We start from the raw sequence: 21,513 nt of genomic DNA on the forward strand, positions 1-21,513 counted from the left end.
GCATCTGGCATCTTTCTCTGTACCTAAAACACTCAGAGTATCCCACTTTAAGATATTCAGATGTTAAACTGTATGGTGACAGAGTATTCCTAGAAAAAGGATTGATAGCTATCTCTGGGGTAATACTGATTGCACCCCTTCTCCCATTAAGATTCTCTCTGAAAGTGGGGAGGGAGTATGTGAAACAGGAGGAAATACTTTGAATTACACTTGAGGCATTTTCTTCAATACATTTTTAGTAGGTAATGCTTTGTTTTGTTATTGGAATTCTTGAATTCTGAAATGTGTTCTATATTCCTTCTCTGGCAATCAAAATTTCCAAAAATTGAGTTGTATATCTTGTGAAGACATACCCTTCTGGTCACTAGTCCCTCATTTACTCAGCAATCCCTGAGGCGGTTGACACTTGAATGTCTTTCAAGCTGCAGACCTTTGAGAGCAAGAGTGTCTTTGAGATTTCATTGTGAAAAAAATATCAGATTAACAGGACACTTAAATAACATAGTAACAACAACAACGACAGTAAAAATAATAGTAATAATAATAACAACAATAATGTCTTTAACTTCATTACAGTCATGCAACAACACTCTTTTACCTCCTTCAGCCTGCTGACCATCAGTCTTTGTGTGTCTGGACAAGTCTCCAGTGAACACTCATTTCTCATGAAAAGGTCTTCTTAAAATGCCATGAAGCAATTAGGGAAAACAACTGCCTTTGACTAGCCAGAGCCTGCCAGGATCGTGAGGGTGATGGTAGGAAATTAAGCAATGGGTGCTCCTGCCAGACGGGACATGCTGTGAACACGTGGCTACTTTGGATTGCTAACAATGGGGAGAAACAAATGCAAAAGTGTGAGCTTTTATAACAATTTATACATTATATATTTATTTTACTGGTAAATGAAGCCTTATTAAAAAAAAAAAAAAAAAAAAAAAAAAGGAAGAAAAGAAAATAGTAGGACTGGCGGGCATTGAACTACAACAGCATTAGAGGAGAAGGAAAATAAATATGAAACTGAAGTCTCAGTTACAAATGAAAGGGGAAAAAGTACTGAAATTTGCCAACTGAACCTGCTGGTAATAATTAGATTGAGGTTGCTGAGAAAATGAAACACTATTTTTTTTACTTCAATTTTTAATTCATAAAACAGTTACTAATCTTGTTCATTAGACCTGCCTGCTGGAGCCACGTGCCTGGCTCTTGGTTAGGAGTGCTGTGCTGTCTACATTATGTCTGGGGACTTTTAAAAGTGTCTTCTGGTTTGTGTTCTTAACAGGAGTTGTACTTGATCTCAAATCACAGGCCAAGGCCAGGCAACTTTGGAAAAGCACAGCTATGGTTCCTGATCTAAGTATTGTAATTAAATCTACATCTTAGGATAGGGTTTTGTTGGTGGTAGGTTTTTTGTTTGTTTGTTTTGCAGATTTTTAATGGTGCAATGACTTTAAAAAGCAAATATTATAACAGTAGCATAGAGACCCATGGAAGAGAACTCTGTTGGAGCAGTTGTGCAACTCATTTAAGGGTTTTATTTGTATCTCCTGGTGTGAATGTTCAGACTACTCAGCTGGGAGGTTAAGGATCACTGAGATATATTCTAGTCCTTCTTTCAGACAGACTCCTGTTGCTGGTTGCCAAATTTGCTACCACATACTAGTGGCAAGATAGCAGGATAAGAATTACTGGTCAGATTCAGTTTTTATTGCATTATCAATGTTGTGGTAAAGTATGACCACAGAAATAGAAAAAAAAAAATAGAATAAAGATTAATACTTAGAGTGGCCAATAATTTACATTTCCACAACATAAAGAATGAGATGATCAATTAGTCTCAAATTCATGGATTTCTATTGCAACATTTATTATGGCATAAGAATCTATTGCCAACAAAAATTTAAAAATTCTAATCACTTATGCTGTCTGTAGGACTGATTTGTCATTTAAGTCATCATTATTTTTTATTTCTTTTTAATTTGAGCCTTAATTTAGCCCCATGTATTTTCAGGAATCGTTGAAAAAAAAAAAATAAAATTTGGAATTATTAAAGTACATTGGATTTAGAAACTACAGAAAGTAACTGCTTGCACTAAAACGAGTTTAAACAGCAGTGGCATTCACACAGGAAAACTGGCATGCAAACTATCCTACTGTTATAACCTGAGCATAAACTGAAGAGACACCTCCTAGTGTAAGCTCTTTAACCTTTTGTTTCTTTTCACATTTAGGGGGAGATTTTATATATATATAAATATACATATATATATGACTTTATATGTATATGTATTATACAAATATATATATATAATTCAACTTCTACTGTCAACTTTTGTCTGCATTTCTTTTTACAGGACAAAGTCTTTGCCTGTGATTTGACTGACATGTACTAAGGAGTTATTAGGAGTGGGATTAATTGTTCCTAAATGCAGTTGTCTAAAACAATAAACTATTTACCAAGATCCTATCTATAGTCACTGAAAAAGACATAGACACCTCTAGACTCTGACTCTTCTATCTTAATGTCCTGACTAACCTAACAGAAATGAATCATCTTCTTTGTGAGTTTGTCTCTCTTATTGAGTATAGAGAGTCTCAGAGCAAGCTTCAATCAGATGCTAAATGCAAAGATGGTTACTGGTAAGATTTTCAGAGTCCAAATTATCCTCCCTGGATAGCTGTACTAGGTCTCTTACATATTAGGGGTTTGTAATTTACAAAAGCTGTTTCAAATCCAAATCAATAACCTGATGTCTAAATAGAGGTATAGATAGTTAACATACAGTCAACATGGAAAACAGGGCTGCAGTTTAATACCATCATGGGCTGGTTTCAAACTAATTATTCAAAATCAAGTGGATGAATTTCAGTTTAGATGTTCCAAGTCAATCTGTCCATGCCAAGAGTTTGATGTTTATTGTTTCAAAACTCCTGGAGGGCCTAAGACTTGAGGTATTTTCTAATATTACTTACTGAGCGGTAAGAAAACCAGTGCATTCAGTGACTTTGCTTCACATATAATAAATTAGCAAATATTAGATGCTCAGCACACTGGGAATTTTGCCTCCATAGAACAAAGAACAATTGTTTGAAGGTTTGTTTGCTAATAAAATCAGTAAAATCCATCATCATTAATCACCTTGTAATTTTGGTTTTCTACTTTCCAGAAAAGACCCGTGGCTGTTTTACATTGCTGACAGTTTCAGATATTGATTGAATATACAATATATATGCATATACATGTGTGTGTCTGTTCATATGTTTGTATTCCTCTATATATGAAAGTCACCATTTATATGTTGAATCACAAATCAGATTCTGAAAGGTATATACCATAATATTGTCTGCTAAACAATTCAGTCTGCTCTGCATTTAGGTTTATGCTAGATATAGTCCTGATGATATTGTAATTAAAAATCTAAGGCTAAAGAGAAAGGACCTATTTATCTAACATAAATTTAAGACACTTCTTTTGCCAATGGAAACAAAAGTATCTGCAGAGGATAATTAATCCTCACAATTTCTAAAGTGTCAGGAAAGAGAGAGAGCATTTTCTGCAGGTACCTGTCTCTCTCCACTAACTGTAGGGGGTCACTTCACAGCTACTTCAAGTTAGATTATCTGAGGTTGGACTAATTTTTTAAATTCCACAGAAACTGTTCCAGACTTAAAGCTCTCAGACTTTTTTTTTTTTTTTAATTATTATTATTTTTCTTTTTTGAGCTTTCTTCTTCTAGCTCATCATTCTGTTTTCTCAGAATGGTAGCACAGGAAGTGTCTTCACATACATCCCATACATCCGTGTTCATCTAACAGAATGGTATCTAAGTTTTGCTGGTGCCCCTGGTAGTTCTGGAAAATAAACAATGTTGGAAGGCATGGATCAAAAATCCTTGACCCTGCAGTCAACGGTTGGTCACAGGACAGTTCCATTGCTGGCTGTTTTTGAGATTCTGGGGTAATGGTTCACAGTTGACTAAAATGGAGGAGTGAGACCTACAGAATGACTGACACTTGGTGTTTTGTTTGGAAATCTGCCAAGTAAACATTCAAGAACAGGCCAGACCTCATCCTGATTAGCTCCTCTGAGGTGGCACTTTAGTGATGCCACAGGCAAAACCAATACCTTTTCCAGCTGCAGCTTGAACATAGACTGCCAGGTAAGACTTCCAGTGCTGAAAACAAAGAATTTGAAAAAACAAAAAATTGCTTGACCCAAAGTATGGGTCAAAGTATGGGTCAAAGTATGGTACTTTGTGATAGCGGGTCTGTCAGACTGCAGCCAGTCATTAGAAAACAATCAAGTAGTACACAGACGGGGTAATCGTTCTGGACAGAGTTTCAAACAGGTCTAAGGAAGTGAGTCACTCAGCCTGCCTTGAAAGTGAATGGAAGCTGGAGACCTGTTTCCTGAGAAAACTTTGAAATCCTAGCTTACATTACAACATGGCTATTATCCAACCTTAACTTTGGACACGGAAAGCGTTTTCTTTCTCTCTCTCTCTCTCTTTTTTTTTTTTTTTCTTTCCTATTTATGCCAAATTAAAAGTATGAGGTCCTAAAGTGCATTTACACCAAAGCAACTTTCCACTGACTTAGCCATATAAAGCAGCCTTGTAGTAGGTATAAACATGATTTATAGTTAAGACTCCTTTCCACCACCTGAGTGGTGTGAACCAATCTTTGTGAAAATGAGATTCAGCTATCCAATTTCCAGAAAGCAGCCAGTTTGTGTTGCTCAGACCTGCTGCTAAAGAAGCAGAAACTTCTTCTCCAGACACCAGAACTGCCCCACTACCCAAAATGAATAGTTCAGTCTCTCTACATTTTTCATCTTCTATTCTACCTGAGAACATTACTTCAATGTCCAGAAAAACTTTTCCAGTCTTGAAGAAAACTCTTCTGATTCTGATGAATGGAAAGAAATAGAAAAGAGATAGAAGGGACTAGAAAAGGTACTTGGGTAATCTTTCTCAAAAAGTGATAAAAAAAAACAAAGGAAAGCATAACTCATATGACAGTTAACCTAATTTTCTTTAAATAGTATTGTAAAATGGTGGTAGACTTCTTTAGGAAAATATTCTCAATTCCCATATAATAATTCTTTTTAGAAACACAGGGTGTTTTAGGAAGCATAATAGATCCAATTTGGGTATGTTACCTCTTCTGAAGGAATGCCATCTGGAATAAAGGAAAAAACTCAGGTTTTAGCTTTGTTTTTAATGGGAAATTACTTTATGTTATGACTCATCAGAACAAGTTAATTTTTTCTTTTATCATGCTTTACCTTTAAGCAATAATTTTATTTTAAAGACCATAATGATACATCTGGGTTGCATTCTGGAAATGAAGCTGATCTGAAACTATAACCTAAGGCATTTGGACAACAACAACAACAAAAAAAAAACTTTCCCTTGTATTTGAAAGCAATGAACTTCTATGCACTGCCTTGGCCTGTGGTAGTATTATAGAATGCCTATAAGCCATTTCAATAGCATTATCTAATTAATTTTCCCGAAATTTCCAAGATATAGGTAGGAGGTTACTTATTTGACTTTTGCAATTGAACGGTAATTAGAAACAGCTTAAACAACTTCCCCAAAAAGTTGTAAAGCATCATTTGCAGAGACATACTTTAAAATATATATATTTTTTTCTTTTCCTCAGGTTCTAATATAATCACAGATTTTTCTTGTCTCTCTTACAATTATGAAGGAATATGCCCTTTCAATTGACCTTCTTTCATGAATAAAAATAAATTCTGCAACCTCCTTATGTCTCCGCATCACGCAGATCTTGAAAGTTGTGAGAAAATCACTGTATCTCCACATTTTTGAAAAGATCTCAGCCTGTCATAAGCATGTTTGACCGTTGCCAGTAACCCAGGTACTCAGTGCATCACCTCACTGCCTTCCGGACACCCATATAAAAGAGTGTGACTCTATATTTCTTTTTCCAATTACTCACAAACTAATTTAAACTGTTTTGCAAGCACTTTTTTTTATTATTATTATTTTCCCAAATGACAAGTGTATTAGCTAAGACTGTCAGACTGGCTGCCAGCTCCCCAAAGCAAGCCCAGCACACTGTGACCTCATGCACGCAGCACGCAGGATTGACTATGAGCAGGGGGCTCCTAGGAAATAGATGTGAAGCCTGGGCCCTGTCTCAGCTGCCTTGGTAAGCATGTTTTATGATAAACTTTATCTCATTAGGAGAGAGAAGGGGGAAGTTTTGGTCAAAGTCCAACTCTAGAGCTTATGTTGAGACTGAACTTTTCTGCTCTCCAAGTCTGCCATATCAAATTAGGGAGAATAAAGCCGGCTGCTTGCCTGATTATTTATAACATCACAGGAAACTTGGAATGACTTATTAAGGATGGAAATAGTTCTCTTTCCTCAGAAATGGATCTTTCTTTGCCAAGATACACAGTGACTGACTGTGTGTAAGAGCGGTGTACAAATACCTTCCACATCGAAGGTTATTAAAATATACCTGGCCTCGTTTATCAGTACTTCCATGGTATGCACTCACCCACACTGTGATACCTAAAAAGAGCTCCAGGGAGCCCTGCTCAATGTTCTGAGGGTCAGGAATAGATTTGAAAATGGAAAAACAAAAATAAAACGAAAACACAGATCAGCATGCTTGTTGCATCTTTGATAGAGTCAATGAGCCTTTAGCATGGAGCTTGGCAAACATTTCAGTCCAAGTTAATACCCATTGACCACATAGGTTTTTCATTAAAAATAAATCTTTTAAGTCTTTCCCCTTGAATATTACAAGAATAGAACTTGGAAAAGCAGGCCAGCTTCAGGACGCAGGAAGTGTAATCTGATGGCCACAGCAGGAAAGTTCATGTTGGATTTCTTTTCTAACTCATTCAGTAACCATAGGGCTATTTATACTACCTCTCTGCACCTCTGTTTCAACACCCTGAAAATAAAGCTAACAAAACTGAAAGAATGTTGCCATGAAATAATCTTTTGCAAGGTTTTTGATTCAGAGATCTTGAATGTCTCATTTCTGGACAGGATTTTAAATAGGAAAATAGCACATAGTATTCAAAAGGGAGGTGTGCAGCATGAGTGAGGTGGATTAGAACCTGTGACCTCATGGCCCAGTAATTCCGGTTGCAGTAATTATGTCAGATAATTACAGGAAAAATCTGTGAGATAAAGATAGAAATACAATATAAAATTCTTTGACGAAATGAAATACGTTCACCCCTTTCCAAAAATTTCTCACTATATTTTCACTGTTTGCATTTCAAAAACACTATTCCAAAGGACACAGATTTGGACCTCTGCACAACTTTGGCCACATGTTAGACTGCAATATAAATTGCAATTTAATTGCAAGCCTATAGAGTTAGTTGTAAGGAAGTGAGAGAAAGCAGATACTGACTAGATTATTGGGAAACGTATTAACTAAGGATTTTTTTTATTATTTGTGTGTGTGTGTGTGTGTGTTACATGTAACTTACCTTTTCTGAACCATCTGTATAAATAAAATTAGTCTTGTTGGCTTGTCTTACAACTGCATCCCTTGCTTCATTTGCAGGTGGCTTTGTGAGACAGAAATATTTCTCAGAGATGTCAAGGTCATTGTAATCTTTGTGAATAAAATGAACAAAACTAGGTCTTCATGTTGCTTTGATTTTCCTGTTCCTGCAGAAGGCAGTACAGGCAGGGGAGGCTCACAGAATGTAGAATAGAAGAGGACTGATCCTCTATTTTTATGTTTCATTTGTTAAACGGATATTTTTCTGGGGCTACACAAACTGCTTATGGATGCAGTTCCTCAAAATTAGATGCAAGTCTCAGGAATAGAATTAATGGTGCAGTGTGGGACATCTAAACTTTCATGTTTGGTGCAGCCCCCAAGCATGATTCATATCAGCCAATATGTTGGTATTGTGGTTGTCTAAGCTCCAGATCAGAAAATGTCAGAGAGAAGCTTTTAAATTTTGTCTTTCTCCTGAATTTAGGCATTTATCCACAGTCCAAATTAGGTTTTGTGAAACTAAGATTTGCAACCAAAATGCTTTGCCTGCACTTCTCTGCCTAAGTCATCTAAGTGTCAGCAAAGACAACTGTCTCCTGCTTCACTTTCAGAAGATCACCAGCGAGAAGGGGGAGGAGGAGGAGGAGGTGATATTGCTAAACACATTTTGCATAAATCTTGCTATGAAAGTACTTGCCGCCTTCTCTTGACCTATTTTCGAATGAAGTGTCTGTGGGAGCTATGCAATGTGCAGAAGTTGATGCTGTCATTATGCATGAAGTAAGCACAGAGCACAGGGCCTTTGGGTGGACTTAGCACAAGGACATGTTGTTTTGCATCCCAGATGGACTGGGAGGGGAGGATGTGCATTTAGATATTCCATTCAGCTGAGAGGGTGACATATTTGGATGTGTGCAGTGACATATGCAGTTAGGAAACTTAGATGCTTTAGGACCCTCAGATATGTGAGTGAGCAAATGGAGTATTTTAGATCACCCATCTGGATTTCAGTGTTTAAATTGCACTCTAATTGTATGTTAGATGCCTAAGTGCTGTTTTGGATCTCACCTTTGATTGTTATGTACATTACTTCTGCATAAGAGTTTCTGGTGATTTTACTTTTTTGTGTTTCTAAGTAATGTTCAAGTGTAACAGAGAGGTAGTAAAAAGTCTGATTGGAGAAAATTATTTTTACTCTGTGTTTTGGAAGCAGATAAGAAATGTTAAATAAAAATAGATTTTACCCAAAATAACACTTGTGCCTCTTATTTTAAGTTGTTTCTTGTTTATTTTATCCTTTTTTTTTTTTTTTCTAATATATTTTCAGGAGCTGTACATCATTTGTCTAGCAGGTGTCACTGTCTAAGCAGGTAAACGGTAGAGTTATATTGTCCTGAGATTTATCACAGAAGAATAGTGACAAGAAGGAAGCCTGTAGAAGACAAAATAGTGTCTGTAAAACGTAGAAATATTTCTGTCTTTCCCCATGGGTTAAGAACTGTATCACATAAGCCAGAAACTCCTATGAATCTCATTATGTCTTTTAAAAAGGCTATAAGCACAAAGGGTAAATCCACCAGGGTTAACAAGATGGATACCTGGGTAGTAAAAATGAGGCAGACATACATGTAAATCTCTTTCCCAGGAAAAGAATAAGTAATTCTCTTCACTGACAGGTTTCCTTAGTGTAATTGCTGTAATTGAATGAAGATAAACATCTTCATTCAACATGTAAACTCAGTCCATTTTTTAATTTCTGTTTTCTGATTTTCCTCTGTCTGATGTTGAAGTCTAAGCTAAAGTAATGCAATGCCATTAAATGCAATTTGAGTCCCTTGAATTCTTTGTCATATGGAATTTTCATGTGTTAGATCTCAAAGATCTCATTCTTCTCAGCTGATCTCCCAGCTCATGGTTAGTGGTGTCCAGCAGACAGAATACAGCAGATGCTGAGACAATAAGGTGAGAATATGTTATTGCAAGCACTTGAGTTATCCTAGTTTAATGAGTCACATTACAAGTAGTAATCACTTGTGATTTTCTGTCTCCATCATAAGGGAGATGAATACTAAATACTCATAGGCATGAGGATTATAAAAGGCAGTGAACTAGCAGCTCTGTCCTCCTTGTTGCCTTTTTCTTCTTCTTTTTTTTTTTTTTTTTTTTTTAAGAAGAAGAAGACATGATACATAAGCAAGAGGATCAACCTCGACCTTTTTTAAGGTGTGGCTCTAGTAATCCAATTTGTGGATAATGAGCAATAATCAATTAATCTACAGAAACAGGTGGGGGAGATGGATTGCTTCTGGATTTATTTAAAATTCCTCAAACTTGAAATGAAGACTTGTACAATTTCCTGGAGTTTTTAAGACAGTCTTTAACTGTTAAGAAATTATATAGTGATTTATATGCATATGCATAAATACATATTCATATTTGCTTTTAGTTTTGCATGTTTGAATTCCAGCTGGCCTTAACTTTACTATATCTTTTCCAAACAGAAGAAGTTTCAGAAAGATTTCAGAAAAGTCTGTTCTCACTGCCTTTTCTGAGCAAATCCCCCATGATTCTTTGAGGTATTGCTTGGGTTACAGGGATATTTCCCTTGGTGCACTTCTCTTCCTGCACAGATTATCAGCAGTCTTAATACTGACTCTTGATTACAGATCTTTTAAGATAAACAGCAGATTAGAAAAGCACCAGATTGAATTTAATTTTATTTTTCTTATTTACCGTATAATCCATTTTTGTAGCCTGAAGCTAATAAGTGAGTAGCTACACTGAGGAAATATAAGGAAACAGTATAAAGTTTGATGTTAATCAATACAGTGACACTTGTAAGAAGATTCTATCTATACTCTTGTACTCATATTTCTTGAAAAAATATATAAATTATTTTCTATCCACAAAATGCTCACTGTCAATAAAATATATATATTTAAAATAATATATTTAATCACTGCCATTGCATTGCTTTCCAAATTTTTCCACCTTCTGTTGCAGTCATCACACTTTGGCTACTTCTAGAGACAGACAAAGTGAAGATAAACAAGAAGAGATGGAGATCTGTTGATGATGCTGTATGATGACACATTTACACCTTTGTAAGTGTCAAAGAACTTCTTTCTTATTGTCACATTTTTCTTAATAAAGGCAGTGGCTTTGTTGGGAACTGTGTGCTTGCTATACCAGGGCTAAATTTGTTTCTAATTATCTGGCACAATTGCCACAGCAGAGCATGCTGCATATGCCAGCACTAGGGAGTTTGTGAGATTGGGAGTTTGTGAGAAGACACATTTTGGATTTAGAATGTGAAAAGCAGCTGAGGAGTTCACCACCAGGCAGGGGTGTGAAAACTTTACTTACAAGTTGTTTTTCCCCACTGTGTCCTCCCTGCAGCTGATAGAGTAATCAAGTTGTAATGGTTTGCTTACAGGCAGTCAATTAGGCACCTAGAGTTACTCCACAGGGTGTAGATTTTACATGAGTGGCTTATTCATAAATAAAAGGAATAACTTCATATTTTTCTCTAATGTTCTCTGTTCATAAACATCAGCACATTATTTATTTCAAATCTTGTCACTCTTATATGGAAAGTCTTTGTTCCCTTGGAACTGGTACAAGAAATACTGAATTGGTATTGTGAATCTTGCACTGTATGCTTTTGAAGGGATATCCCTCCCTACTGGAGGTACTTTTAAAGAGAGATCAGTGCTTCTGACCATTTGTGAAAAAAGAAACTCAAATACCCTGTTACTTTTTTTCTTTTTTTTTTTTTTCATATGTACAAAGAATCAACAATTTATTCAAAAATAAGGAATGACAGTCAGTGTCCCTACTTTCCTTGGGCAGCTGAACTGAATTTATTTAGTCAGATGTAGTGAGAAAGCAGATACATGACTTACTGGAAACAGAATGTTAACTTTTCTGGTTTATGTACACATAGATACATATGTGCATGTAAATATAAAACCATAGCAGTATAAAGAACAGGTAAAATATTTAAATATGAAATGACAATCACAAAGAAAATCGGGAAATCACAAATTACTTAACTTCTTAAGTTCCTCCTGATTTATTTTTTTTTAAATATAATTTTCTCCTGAGCCTCTAAGAAGATTCTTCACATAACAAGCATTAATCCCTCCACATCCCCTCCCACCAATCTATACATTGCAGTTATTGTAGTCTGTTATCAACACTTTTTCCTCTTCTCTCCACCCCCATGTCCTTCCCCTCCTTTCTCTCACCCTTAAAGTCACTGTGGACTTTAAGTGGCACGTGGGAGGGATTAAGTTTAAGCGGCCAGCAGACAGACAGCAGGAAAAGGCTGTATATACAAATGTGTCCCAGGTGTCCTGACATGTCCTTGCCCTGCAAATGGTCACACTTGCTGTTGACAGGATGACGAACTTCAGCCCAGAATCAGTGCCCATAATAAGACAATGATGTCACTGACTCAGTCCCTTTGTAGACTGTTCTGGAAGAGTGAACACAGCTATGATGCTAATGCAAATAACTGTAAAAAGCATTTATTTTGTAGGAAGATCTTTTCATGTAAGAGAGATATTATTTGTTCTCGTTTTTTCAATATTTAATATATTCTTTCTAAATGGTGTCATTCACTTCTCTAGCACCATGTAAATAAACATGTATAAATACAAAGCATCTGTTAATAGTCATTGGGGGATCTATTTAAGGAGTAATAAGCATCTCCAGGTCATAAAAGATTAAATGTCTGGCCAGAAAACTTTGGATGTTGACATTCTATGGCTATTGTTATTAGACCTACATTTGCCAGGTTTCATAAAACACTGCCTGTCACTGTACATTCACCCTGCAGTCAGCTCTCCCTCCAAGGATAAGTGAGATTTTATAGCATCCAGTGTACAGCAAGGAATACTTATGAGAACTTTGATAAATATATATAAATATATATATTCTTATATATTTTAATGTAAATATTCATATTTATACACACTATATATTAATATATAAAAATTCCAGTTATTCCTGGAAAAAGGAATATGACAGCATGAAAGGAGTGATATAGCAAGTATGCTTCTTAGACTAGATTTTACTTTGGGATCCATTATTTATTTATTTATTTATTTATTTATTTATTTTTCCAGACAAGAATTTATCTAGAGATATTTATATAGAGATATTCAGGTTGGAAACTAGTAGAAATTTATTTTTGGAAAGAGTAGTCAGGCATTGGAATGGGCTGCCCAGGGAGGTGGTGCAGTCACGGTCGCTGGGGATGTTTAAGGAAAGGTTGGACGTGATGCCTAGAGATATGGTTTAGTGGGTGACATTGGTGGTAGAGAGTTGGTTGGACTAGATGATATTGGAGGTCTTTTCCAACCTTAATGATTCTATGATTGCTTTTAGTTAGTTTGAACATTATTTCATAAAGTTGTTTGTCTGTTTGGTTGTTTTTTTGACTGATCACCATTTATTAACTTATGGATTCTGCAGCTGGAGAGTTCAGAAGGAGACATGGAGTGGAAAAGGCTAATAGAGCCATACTCCAGTTTAGAAGGAGTAAGCTGGATGTAAGAATTAACATTAATAATGGCCTCCAGGGTTCTTTTGTCTGAGTAAGCTAAAAGAAGCTCAAACTTTCATAGCAACTGTATTAGCTATTGTACATAATTTAAATGTACACCTATGATATAATAGCTTTGACTGAATCCCCATGCTATAGCTGCCTGGAATAGAGGGTTTTCATTTCCACAGACTTCACTGACAAGAGTAGTCTCATTTTCCTTACAAACATACTTTAAGGCTTTGATTCCTAAGACAGGTCAGTGCTCCTCTGGACCATGTAGAGTGTTGCTAGTGTTTTGGCCACGTGATTCAGGCCAGCCTAGATAAAGATGGAACTGCTATGGCACTTTAAGCCTTTTCCAGGGAAAGGCTTATTATGTGTACCGGTAGCTTAGGAGTGCCATTTCAGTAAGTACAGATGTAGCTAGAGCCTGGAAGAGCAAACAGTACTAGCAGGTAGCGGGAGTTGTATGGAAAAATAAATTCACTAATCTGCAGAAAAGCAGCATGTAGAGAGATTGTCTGGACACAGCTCTGAACATAGTCACTTAAAGCTCAGAGTCTCTCAAGTGTCAGAGTGATGGGTTTAGAGATGCTATATATGAACAGCTTACATCTTGAAGGTCAGTGCCTTTTTAAGGGCAAAGAAGACAGCAGAACGTACTGGAAACATTTTTTTTTCCCCTACAGTAAGTCAAACAAACAAACAAAACAAGAACAAGAGAACAATAAAACAAACATCCACCAAACCAAATCAAACCAAACTGTCTTTCTGACAGTGCATACTCTTTAAATTTATAGCCCATTCTGTTTTAATATGTAACAACCTTCTACAACTACTGTTGTAGACAGCTTAATACATCTGTACTTGAAGATGACTTACAATCTCAACAACCTTCTGAGCAACCCAGTCCAGCTTGCACAATCCAGAAGAACAGAACTAGCTGCAGTAAAAGGCTAAAGGGCAGTCCTTTCGGCATGTTTGAAATTATTTGCCAGAATTATTTTAGTGTTTAAAGTTATGATCAAATTTCTGTTATCTGTTTTGATAAAGTTTCCATTTTCTATATATTTTACCCACTCGTATAAAGCAACAATAGAATCAAGAATCAATCCAAAATATTTTAGATGAAAACAACCATACAAGCTAAAATTTCTTGAATGAGAGGAAGGAATGAGGTTTACCAAAGGTCAGTCAGTTATTTATTTATTTATATTTTATTGTTCTGTATTTTACTGAACTGGAAAACAAGTGGAAAGCACTGCTTAGACCACCTCTCTCTCAGAGGCATTCTATATTGCCATCCACTGAAGAAATCATAAGACAACAGACTGCCAATCTTAATGGATGGCTCTGAATCCAAACTTTTTCACAGAGAAGGAGCTGACAACTGTATATTTTAGAACCAGATTCACTTATTCCATCTTCCCTTAAACTATTTTCCAGTCTATTGTGTTCTGATATAGGAAATCATAACAGATATCCTTTCTGGACAAAAGTCCAAGCAGAACCAGGCTGGCTGACATAATTCACGTTTCCAGTGTACACCAAGCCTTTTACACACCAGTTTCAGTAACAGTTTGGCATGCATTCAGTGGTGGCATCATTTCAAGGGATGGAGAGTCATCGGAAAGTTTTTGTGCTCTATTCTCTCTCCTGAAATGGATTTGCTTAAGGGATCAGTGTACAGGCTTCCTGGAATTTCCTTTGTTTGTTAAGAGCTATGTTGCAGATACTGAACAGATCAGACCTCAGCAAGACACCGATAACTTTAGTGTTTACCGTGACATTACATTTTATAATTAATAACTTAGCCCACCCATTGTATTTGACTGCTGTGGCCGGGCTATGAGCAGTACCTATTCTTAGGCTAAATACAGAGGATGATCAACATGGACCAGTCAAAGCTCTTTGGCAGCTCAGTTAGCAGCAGCAGGTACTTATGAAACTGGGTGACTGTGGACACATCAGCTGCACCGCAGTTGTGGGTGAATTCAGAATGATCATTTCATTATTCTTCTGCCAATGCTCTAGACTGACATTGAGCTGACTACTTTATTTATTTAAGTATTTAAACATTTGAGATTATGTTTCAAGCTGAAGCTTTGCAATCTTTCTGCAACGTTTTGTCAGCTGGCTTCTCTCAGTGCAGTATCATTGGGACAATAATTATGTCAACCAGCTTTAAAACTGCATAAAAGGAAAAGATAAAAAAAGTGAGACAAAAAAATATATAAAACAAACAAACAAAAAAGGTAAACCTATCACCTCTTCAAAGAGCAGGTTTTCATAGAATCATTTCCTGCTCATAACATCATATCCCATGAATAATACCTCAATTGTTTGAGAGAGTTTGGCATAAATTCCATACAAAGATAACCTATATTTACTAGCATCCAGTAGGTCAGATGTGAATTGAAGTACTCACTAGAGATGGAAGGCCCTAATCTTGCTTTTTTCCCCTTTGATGATCCACCATTAAAGTACTTCAGAATGGTTCTTGTCATCATTAACTTACCTTTTCCTCTCAAGAGCCCATCATCAGTCCCATGTTTCCAACAAGGTTTCCTCTTGAAAGAGAAAAATGAAGGGAAATACCTTCTTGAAGTTTAAATTCAGTCTGAAAGAGATGACAACAATAATTTTTGTTTTAAGTATTGCTATTTTAAAGACAAACAGTGTCTTTGCAGTATGATTGCTGAATTACACTGACAATGGATCTCTTTAAAACTGTAGAGAAAGCAGAAGGTGAAATGGTGCTATTTTGGCACTGTTAACTGCTCAGTTGTTCATGTGATCTTTCATTGTTCAGCCTAATAAGCAGGACAGAGCTGAAGTGGTGTAATGTTCTGTGGATCTAAAAATGAATTAACAAAGTGATCATTGCATAAGTGTACACAGCTATTTGGACCACAGGGCAGGACACCAGAGGGAATTTCCACCTTAGCAGAGTATTGACCTCTTTCTAAAGGACTGCACAAGAGTAGTCTTAGAAAAGACAAACACGTAAGCTGCTACAGCTGCTATGACATCAGTAACACAAAGGCATTGTTGCTCTAATTCCTGTTCTGGGATTGCGCAAGTGACATATGTATTTATCCTAAATCTTAGGAAACTGCTGTGGTGTAGTTCATATTCATATGCTGCTTTAATGCTTATAACATGGCACTCCCTTGATCTCATTTGCTATTTCTGTATGGATATTTACACGATTTATTTGAATTTACCAATCAGTTACACAAAAATAAATATTCAGTCTCCCAAAGCAGCAAATCATTTTCAGTGATGTGTTTTTTGTTTGTTTCTTTGTTTGTGTTCTTGTTTTTAAGTAAGAAAAGCCTTGAGGGTTACATATCTATGTAGGAAATGTAATGCACAAACTCCAGTATTAATAATTTTTCTTCAATTCTGAGTTAGGAATATTTCTTCAATACTCTACTTACATATTTATTTTATTTTTATTTTATTTTTTTGTATATTATTTTTTTCCTCAAGTAATCGTATGCAGCTCTGTTGGTTTTAGCCTGACTCACTGCTATTTGGCAAAGCAGTGCCACTTTTAAAATAGACTCCTTCCTGATCAGTAGGATTATATTGTGATGGCTTGCATCAGCAGGAGGAGCTCTTACATTGAGCTGACAACTGAAGCAGTCAGAAGTTGGCCAGTCATTCCTCTAATAGATGAAGGTGGTGTGGAGTCAGGTGGGGGGGGGGGGGGAGGGGAAGGATGGGAAGTTCTCCAACTTAATATGTTACCTTTTATAATAATGCTTTGTTAGTTTTAGTCACACAGAGTATTAGGGGTAGGAGGGTGGCTTTATTTCTGCTATGGCTTTTGTTAAGAGTTCATTCCTGAGAAAGGTTCAATCTGGGGAGCAGATACAGACATTATCTAGAATATGATAGAAGAAGTGATTACTTGTGACCTAATTTTGTTCTGGATATACACATGTGTAAATGAAATGAAAAATTAATGTCGAAGATATATAGCTTAAGAACCACTGTAAAAAAATGTTTCACGGTTAAGGTCATCTGCAAACCAAAAAGTTGTTTCCTGCCAAGAAGTGATACAAGGTTTACTTTGAAATAGTTTTTGCCTTTACAGCAACTTTTTTTTTTTTTTTTCCTTTTTTATTTTCTATATTGGATTAATTTTGGATGCAGCAGCTCTATAAAAGTTGGACATTTGCACTATGCTTAAATACAAAGCAGAAAAAGTGACAAATCTGTGACTTTCATTACACTGTATGTAAACTTGTCTATAATTTGTTCAGAGAAGACTATGTATAAATATGTGACTAGATCACACACCTTTACACATTGGACTTACTGCTTTAATTTGTGATGCAGAGCTATAAACATAAAAAAAACTGCTTTTAAATTGTCATCTCATTTCACTTAAATTTAGATTTCTTTTGGTGTAGTAGTTCATTGGCTGCCTGATTTACATTACTGCTCAGATAAGTATTTAAAAGGTTTTCTATTCCCCTTTCAGTTCTGTGATATATGTTTCACATGCTCCCAGTCTTTCATGGCTCCAGTGCATTATGGTCACCTAACACCTCCAAGGAACACCATAATTGACTTCCACTTTCCAGAATCATTCCAACATCATTCTAGTGATATCATTCTGTATCATCACTCACCTGGTTCATGACAAATCATAAAATAGCGTTATTATTACTAGAAGTAGTACCTTGTTGTTTGTTAAGCATTTTCCTTTTTCTCAAATTTCTTGTTATGCCCCAGTTAACATAATGCCTAGTATTCTGAACTAGGGTACACAGAAAAAAAAAAAATCTCATGGCAAGTTTTCTTAAATAATTAAATTTATAACAGCATATACAGTGGGAGCAGCCCTGCAGAGAAGGACTTAGGGGTTCTGGTAGAGAAAAAGTTTGGACATGAACCAGCAGTGCATGCGTGCAGGCCAGAAGGCCAACTGTGTTCTGGGTTGCATCAAAAGAGGAGTAGAGGGAGGTGATTGTCCCCCTCTACTCTGTCCTTGTGAGGCCCCAGTTGGAGTTCTGTGTCCAGGCCTGGCGCACCCAGCACAAGGATGTGGATGGATTAGAACAAGTGGTGAACAAAGATAATCAGAGGGCTAGAGCACCACTCCTATGAAGAAAGACTAAGAGAACTGGGGATGTTTTCCCGAAGAAGACACCACTGCAGCTTTTCAATACTTAAAGAGGGCTTATCAAAAAGATGGAGAGAGAGACATTTTGCTCAGGCAGATAATACAGGACAAGGGGGAATGGTTTTAAACTAGAAGAGGGGAGATTTAGATTAGAGGTTAAGAGGAAAATCTTCACTCAGAGGGTGGTGAAGCCCTGGTATATGTTGCATGGAAGAGTTGTGGATGCCCCATCCCTGAAGGTGTTCAATACCAGGTTAGATGAGACCTTGTTTTTTTACAAGGTTTATTTTATAAGTTTTTTTTTTCTTTTTTTTTTTTTTTTTTTTTTTTCCTCTTTGCATTTTCTTTTACTTACTTCAGCAAAAATACTTCTTTCAAGTCTGCCTTTATCTCATCATACATCTATGATATAGGCCAATATAGTTTGACCAACCAATTAGGTATAGGACATCTGAGTTTATACTTGCTTTTAAATAAGAGGTACCCTATGATTTCAACATGTCAGTTGATCTCTCTGTACCTAACTTTTCCTCACTATAAATGTGGGTGATATTATTTACATACTGTAGTATGTTATAAAAGTTATTAATACTTCTAAAGGTATTAAATATTATACATTTTCAGGTATTGCAGAAATATATTAATTTTCCACGTTTTCATGTGTGGGGCATACGGTTCTGTTAAAAAAAAAAAAAAAAAAAGGAAAAAAACAACCTTGAGATTCAGCAGCAACGTGGATTCCACGTGTACAGGATCTCAGAACACTCTCTTCATTGTTTGTTTCCCTGCCTCTAAGAATATGTAATACCCATCTCTTGTTTAATGTCTCCTCTATTTGATACATTCCTGTTAGATCTGTTTCTACCAAAACGTGCCCCTCTCTTTGATTTGTTCTGTTTCTAGCTTTATTGTACCTTATCAGTAGCTGTGGGTTACCTATGGGCCTATTTTCAAGGAGCAATTATTTTAAAAGAGTTCAATTTATCTGAATGTGGATTATTCACACGAAAATTTAGTAACTATTTATCCCCTTGACCTTTATATTTCAATACCTCTGCTAAAACTCTTTGCATTATTGCTACCTAACACCTCCAAGGAACACCACAACTGACTTCCACTTTCCAATATCATTCCAAAATGATGTAGTAAAAATTGCTGCCTGTCAGTTCTAGACTGTCTTTCATTATTTTTATGACCTGCTTCAAGCTTTGAGCAGATTTATTATTGTTATTTATATTCAGTATCAGTTCCTTAGTATAATTCTCACATGAGAGGGACTGAGATTCCTCTTTAGCAGGTCAAATTATTTTTCCTCATCTCCTAAGGGGAAAAAAATAAAAAATAAAAAGATAAGAAAAGTTTAAACACAATGCTGATTTCTCTCTTTCTTTTCTCATCTACTGAGAATGTTCTCCTGGAATATGCCTATAAACAAACTTGTCATCCTCTTTTAAACTGAGTTTAAAATGTTCCTCTTTAACAAAAAAGAAGCTTAGTGAAGATTGACAAATGTTTTTATTTCAAATTATTTTCAATTTGTTACAAATGAAGTCTCAACTCAATTTGAATTTAGTAATATTTATAAAAGTAATATTTATAAAAGGAATATTTATAAGAGGTATAAAAGCTATAAAAGGCAAGTAAACAGCGCTGGGTGTGCGGGGAGACTATGCTCCACCAACACGCACACACGAACATCAAAAATTCTAAATATATAGAACATCGCTTTTACATACTAAACCCGAGTATGCCTATACATACATACAGTCATGAAAGGTAACAAACAATCCTTTAAGTTCCATGACTTAACAGTCTCCATTTTCCTGATTACAAACAACAGTCTCCATTTTCCATAATTCCAGGGCTAGTCGTGTGAACAATATGTCTCGCTTTAAGTTGTCAAGCAACTCGGTCTTCGGGCCTTATGTATCCCGTTCTTCCCAGATTGAAGAAAAGCATATCCATCTCCTTCTCAAGGTCAGTAAGGCCTGGGTCAAAAGGCACGTCCAGGTCAGCAGGGGGCGGAACAGCAAAAGCCTTCGATGGCTGTAGCAGCAGAGGGGCCGATAGCGTAGCAGTCGGTTCAGTAAAAGAGCCCGCAGCTCCCTCACTATCTGGCAAACCACACGTTTCTGACTGTGGTCCCACATGGCTCTTTAAGGCCTCAGAGACTTTCACCAGGTATCGAGCAATCCTATTGCAACCTTGTCGTTTTTAGTTGCAGAGTCCCACACCTTGACCTCAATTTGGTACCATGTTTCAGGATCGTAAACTGTCCGATTGTTAAGAAGGAGAATACGCTGTAAGGTTACCAGGACAGTCTTTGTTTCTAAGGATGTATGATTCCCCATAATGCACAACTGCTTAACAGCGAGGGGCAGTTGTGTGCACAGGTCCGCTTCTCTCAGCTTGAGCTCCTTTCCAGTTCCGGTGCGCCTGTTTCCAGCGACTTTCTGTACGAGCTTCTCTGAGCGGTTTGCTGAGTTTGGCCGAACCCATCTTCATGAGGCAATCAAAGTGCCTGTTCCCGTCCTGGTCTCCGTTCTGCTAGCCTGCTCCTTTTCATTCCTTCTTTCTGCTTCTTTTATTGATGACATAACTTCATCGTGTTGCCTTTTTCTTTCATCTTGAGGGCAGGCTCCCCTCTTCTACCCTTCTCCCCACAGCAGTTCTTTTCAAAACAACTTTTCATTGGTCAAACAACTTTGAATATAGCAACAACAGCAAACACCCAGAAACTTCCGTGCCTTAACTGCTGGAGAACAAGAAACCTGAGACTGCACGGAGTCTCCTGAATCACCCTTCTTTGTTCCCTCTAAACTCTTTTATATTCCTGATGGCCTCATCGTTAAGAGCCTAATGTATCATTAACCACGGGGCTTTCCAACCCCCATGGCCACACTCCCAAATCTCCACCTTCTTTATTAATATCAACCATTTTCTTGACACGAATTATCACTCCATATATAACAAATTCAAGTTGATAATTTTCTAGTTGGAATAAGATCCATCTTTTTATCTTTCTCGACCCCTTCAGTAGCTGATAAAAATGTAAGTTTCCTTCAATTCTCTCATGTCTTTGCATCTGTTGCATTTGCTGCAGTGATGGATTTTCAATTCGTTTTACAACTAGGGTAAGAAGCCATTGCAAAGAATTGGGGCAATCTCAATAGTAATGAAGAACGGAATAGAGAGATTACCTTCTTCAGAGCCTTATCCTCTTTCTATAAAAGATCCCTGTTCAGAGGTATGTGAAAGTGAATCTGTGATCTTATCTCAGGTCAGACATCTCAGAGCATGAAAACAGTGCAGATTT

The sequence above is a fragment of the Aythya fuligula genome, chromosome 5, assembly GCF_009819795.1.
Source record: "Aythya fuligula isolate bAytFul2 chromosome 5, bAytFul2.pri, whole genome shotgun sequence".
Taxonomy (NCBI): domain Eukaryota; kingdom Metazoa; phylum Chordata; class Aves; order Anseriformes; family Anatidae; genus Aythya; species Aythya fuligula.